General features: G+C 48.8%; 1 pseudogene; it reads right to left on the bottom strand.

Annotated features, from left to right (window-relative positions):
• Window positions 1-1,607: 1,607 nt before the first annotated feature.
• Nfkb2-ps1 (nuclear factor kappa B subunit 2, pseudogene 1) lies at window positions 1,608-4,996 on the bottom strand (annotated as a pseudogene).
• Window positions 4,997-5,073: the final 77 nt, after the last annotated feature.

Below are 5,073 nucleotides of genomic sequence, written 5' to 3'. Positions count from 1 at the left end.
GGTGCTCCCATGTGTCATTTCTTGGCTGTCTAGACTATCTGTCCCTTCCTGGGGAAGAACTTTGTCAAGAAGGCACGACTGTTTTTTGAAGCAATGGTGTTGTTTAGGATATAATTCACAATAGTCCTTGTCATTTCTGGCATTCATGTGGGAGGTGGGAGTGGGTAGGTGGGAGTGGAAACATCCTCATAGAAGCAGGGGGAGGGGAGAGTGTGGGAAGGGGATAACATTTGGAATGTAAATACATAAAATATCCAAGAAAATTAAGATACAAAAAACAAACAAAAAGGAAACAACGACAAAAAAAACCGAAACAACAAAAAAGAAATAATGTCAATCATGGGGATTCTGCACAAATTAAAACTGATACTGCCACCACATATGTATCCACGAAGATTCAACAACTCTTTGCATTTTAAAATATAAAGCATGTTACTGGTATACCTCATAATCCCACAGGACAAGCAATCGTAGGAAGAGCCAATCGTACCTTAAAAGAGTGCCTATTAAAGAGAACAGGGAGAGTAAAAGACCCAAAGTGCAGATTAAACAATGCATTAACTCTCAGTTGTCTTTAATGTTGGTGGGAAAGGAAGGACGCCAGCTGAAGGACACTGGGTTATTGAAAAAAGTGAGGAACTGAGCCAACAATTTACTGTTAGGATACGTTGACATTAGAGTGGAAAACTGCAGTAGCCTCAAGGTGGGGACGTGATTATGCTCTTGTTTCTACAAGGATTGAAAAGCTATGCATACTAACAGAACTTGTAAAGATTAGATCTGACCAGAGAAAACCTCTTATCAGCTGAGACATCAGTGTCTTCACAAAGCAGTTAATGCAGGTGACTTACAGACTGTCTCAGTTACACGCTACTACAAAATATGTGTGCAAATCAACTTCAGAAAGGCTAGCCCCAATGATCGATCACACAGAAACTGGACAACACAGAGACTGGATAAACTCAGAGGTTGGGCAGCGAATGCTACAGCTAGCATTTTTCAAACCATTTCTTCCCTATGGGCCCACACAGGAATTCTTCACCCCAAATCAGCAGGAAGCAATTTAGCATAGATCATTGCCCTAGTCCCTTAAGTTGGGGTGGTAAGTTGTCCATTCGATGTGTTATAATTGCTATCATCTAGGATGGGAGGTTATTATAGGTTATCAGTTATTGATAAAAATTTAAAGTTGTTTTGTTTGAATTATTGTATATTGAGAGGAATTTAAAAATGGATTTGTTTGAGATATCGTATATATTGAGGGAAATTTAGGATTGCTCTTTTAGACTGACTATTTTGTACATATGACATTTATTGAAAATGTGATGGTTCTTACAACTATTTCTATTGTGTGTAGATTGCTAATGATAGAGCAAAGGACAATTATTTTTTTAATTTTTACTTTTTAAATTTTATTTTTCTTGACTATTTTACGTATTTACACTTCAAATGTTATCCCCTGTCTCCCCTCTGCCATACCCCCTCCCCCTCCCCCTGCTTCTGTGAGGATGCTCCCACTCCCACCCACCCACTCCCACCTCAACGCCCTGGCATTATCCTACATTGGAGGAATGAGCCTTCACAGGACCAAAGGCTTTTCCCTCTATTGATGCTGGACAATGCCATCCTCTGCTACATATGTGGCTGGAGTCATGGGTCCCTCCATGTGTACTCATTGTTTGGTGATTTAGTTCTTGTTGTATGTTAGAGCATCTTTTGTGTATGCCCAGGAATGGTATAGCTGGGTCCTCAGGTAGTACTATGTCCAATTTTTTGAGGAACCTTCAGACTGATTTCCAGAATGGTTGTACCAGTCTGCAATCCCACCAACAATGGAGAAGTGTTCCTCTTTCTCCACATCCTTGCCAGCATCTGCTGTCACCTGAACTTTTGATCTTAGCCATTCTGACTGGTGTGAGGCGAAATCTGAGGGTTGTTCTGATTTGCATTTCCCTTATGACTAAAGATGTTGAACATTTCTTTAGGTGCTTCTCAGCCATTCAGCATTCGTCAGTTGAGAATTCTTTCTTTTTAGCTCTGTACCCCATTTTTTATTAGGATTATTTGATTCTCTGGAGTCTTGCTTCTTGAGTTCTTTGTATGTATCAGATATTAGCCCTCTATCAGATGTAGGATTGGTCAAGATCTTTTCCAAATATGTTGGTTTCTGTTTTGTACTATTGATAGTATACAAAAGCTTTGCAATTTTATGAGGTCCCATTTGTCGATTCTTTTTTTTGTCTTTCCATACCGTAAATTGGGAAGGGGTCTTCTCCTTTATTTGGCCCACTGAGGTGTGGGCTTGAGGTTTAAAAGGATTTCAATTAGGCAGGGATGCTGTACAGAGGAATCAGGTGGAAGTTGATGGGGCAGCATTCAGTGCACCTGAGGCTCGGGGCGCCCATGGCAGAGCCCTCCTGGAGGCTCACGGGGTGGACACAGGTCTGCCTCCTGCTCCACTGATTGTCTCCCGTTGGCACTGTCTTCTTTCGCCTCTGTGCTGGGCAGCTTGTCTCCAGTCTCAGGAGCTTTCAGCAGTTTAACTCCCTCTTGAAGACCCATGTCAGACAAGGCTTCCAATAGCCTGACCAAGTCCCCACCAGTCAGTTTGTAACTACGAAGGAGACTGCCACTGGGGCAGGGGGTCTTCCTGTATGTGTCCACCAGGCTCCTCAGCCGCAGCCTCTCTGCCAGCTCTGCCCAGCTGCCCTGGGCTTCTGGCCCATCTAGCAGTTGCTCCAGGTTCTGCAGGGCTGCATCCCCCTCACTGACAACCCTGGCCCTGCAGGGCTGGGTGGGGCCAAGGGCGGCCCCGTGGTGTTCTGACCAGCGGTTAGCAGCAGAGTCTTCACCTTGGTACTGCAAATGAGGTCAAGAGGGGTACGGCCTCGGAAGTTTCTTTGGGTATCCGTCTCAGGCTCTTCAGAGTCTGAGTCGCTCCCCAGAGGTAGGGGGTGAGGGCATGGCTCTTCATTCTCCGTATGGATGTCAGTACCAGCCTTTAGAAGGAGGCGGGTGAGGGTTGGGGATCCAAGTCCAGCTGCCAGGTGGAGGGGTGTGTTTCCAGCAAAGGTCGGGACATCCACACCAGCATGGAGTTTGGTGACCAGATGTGTGACCGACCCCAGCTCTTCCATATCTGTGACTAGATGCAGGGGGGTTCGGCCCCCTTGTCTCTCTGCTGCCTCCACTTCAGCTCCACAGTCAATGAACAGATCCAGGCACTCAGGGCTTCGGGCATGGACTGCCAGGTGTACTCAAAATCAGGCATGTGCAACATTTGGGGCAAAGCGTGGGCTCCACTCTGCAACAGTGCCTGCAACAGGGCTCTAGCACCTACCCGGAGAGTCAAGTGGATAGCTGAGTCTCCATGCCAATCCAGCAGTGTGGGGTCTGCACCCACCTGCAGCAGGAAGTTCACCACTCCTGTCTGCCTAGTGATTTCTACCAGGTGCAGAAGTGTCTGATGCAGGTGGTTGGTGAGTTTGATGACCCCAAGGTACTGAGCCTGGTAAATGACATAGGCTAACTGCTCAAGGACACCATTCTGCCCATGGAAATGGCCAGGTGCAGCGGTGTGTTTCCGTTCTCGTCCTGTGTCATCAGCAGGTGGCGCTGTCCCGCTAGCAGAGCACGCGCGTCCTCTCGGGAGCTCTGCAGCGCCAGACCGAACAGGCGCGCTTTGTACTCGAGAGCTCACTGCAGCAGGTCGAGGGCCTGCGGCTCGACCTGGCGGGGCCTCCGAGGGTGCTCTGGTCTGCTCCGCTGCCTCGCCAGCATCCCTGTCCAGTCCAGAGCCGGCCATCTGCGCTCCACCTTCCCCACCCGGGAAACAGCCCATTGGGGCTGCACCTGATTGGTAGGGGCTGTAGGTGAAGGAGAAAAAGCCGAGGCCGCCACCTCCTCCAGCACCTCCATAATCCCTAGCGGAGCCCCCAGAACCTCCACCCATGTGGGATTCGCCCCGAAGAGTTGGGAGAAGGTAGGCAAGACCGTTCTCAGCTTCCTCTGTACTTCCTCCTTGTCTTCCACCAGAAGGTAATACGTGAACTGTTTGGAGTCGGAGACATTGCTCCGATGCTGATGCTTGCATTTTAGCTGCTCAATCTTCGTCTTGTGATAGGACGGTGTCCGGAACACAATGGAATACTGTTTATTAATGTCTGTGGGAGAGAAGTCCCCAAAGGCTTGCCATCCGTTCTCAGTCTCATAGCAATGAACCTCAATGTCATCTTTCTGTACCTTATCACAAAGCAAATAAACTTCGTTACCACTACGCACGGAACCTGCTGCCTTGTCCATTCGGGAAATCTTCAGGTCTGAGGCCCCTGGAGACTTGCTGTCGTGGATGGGCTTGAAGATCAAAGGCTTCAGGGGCAAGGAGAAAGAGCCATTGCTAGCTCGAAGGAAAGCCGAGAAGCTCAGCCGAACAATGCTCAGCTCCCTGACTTCCCTCAGCTCCTTGGCCTCCTGCTCTAGCTCCCAGCGCTCTGCCTCTGTAAGGCCCTGAGGCTTGGGGCGGACCCGCTGCCTCTGAAGTTTCTGAATCATAATCTCCATCATGTTGTTCTTGGTTACATGCAGGACACCCAGATTATTAAATTGAGCAGTCATGTCCTTGGGTCCCACAGACACAGCACACATTCCCAGTTCGGAACACTGCTTGCCCACCAGACTGTGGGCATGTGCGTGAAGTGGGTCACTGTGTGTCACCAGGTCCACCTCAATCTTGGCCGGTCCCTCATAGTTATGGATCGTGACAATCGCATAGTCTTCTGGCCCTTCTCACTGGAGGCACCTGGCGACCTCCATGGGAGGGGCCTTCACAGTCCGATCGAAATCTGAAGCCTCGCTGTTTAGGCTGTTCCACAACCACCAGATAGGGGCCTTCAGCTATCTCTGGGGCTGGATCTTTGGGCTCCACAGTGGAGAGGCTGAATTCAAAATCATCATATTCAGGGATGCCATCCAAACCTGGATCGTAGCAACGGTCCATATTTTGGGCTAAGCCCTGCTGTGTCTTGTGGCTTAGGCCTGGGTTCAACTTCCCAGAGTTTCAGACGCCCGCCTAAG

This window comes from Rattus norvegicus, chromosome 3, assembly GCF_036323735.1.
Source record: "Rattus norvegicus strain BN/NHsdMcwi chromosome 3, GRCr8, whole genome shotgun sequence".
Lineage (NCBI taxonomy): Eukaryota > Metazoa > Chordata > Mammalia > Rodentia > Muridae > Rattus > Rattus norvegicus.
Note: the sequence above shows the minus strand (reverse complement) of the source record. Positions and strands in the feature narration are given on the sequence as shown.